Source organism: Octodon degus, unplaced genomic scaffold, assembly GCF_000260255.1.
Source record: "Octodon degus isolate 3935 unplaced genomic scaffold, OctDeg1.0 scaffold00718, whole genome shotgun sequence".
Classification (NCBI taxonomy): Eukaryota; Metazoa; Chordata; class Mammalia; order Rodentia; family Octodontidae; genus Octodon; species Octodon degus.
The window spans coordinates 37693-38151 of record NW_004525294.1 but is presented as its reverse complement, the minus strand read 5'-3'; positions in this window follow the sequence as shown (position 1 = coordinate 38151).

The window sequence follows — 459 nt, the reverse complement described above, 5'->3', positions numbered from 1 at the left end:
TAGACTGGCACAGTGGATTAGGAAACAAAATCCAACAATATGCTATATACAAGAAACACATGTAACTCATAAAGACATTCATAGGCTGAAAGTCAAAGGATGAAACAAAATACTACATACCCCAGCACCTCAGAAAAAAGCAGGGGTAGCAATTCTATTCTCAGACAGTCTCAACTTCAAACCAGAACGATCAAGCGAAATAAAGAAGGCCACTGTATACTGGTTAAGGGAAAAATTCAAGAGGAAGAGGTAACACTCATAAATATGTATGCACCAAACACGGGAGCACCAATCTATATAAAGCAAATCTTAATGGACATGAAAAATCTAATATCCACTACCACAATTTTAACAGGAGAACTTAACGCATGCTTATTTCCAAAAGATTGGTGAACCAGACAAAAACTTAGCAAAGAAATAACAGAACTGAAAAAGAATTTGAAACAAATGGACTTGGTG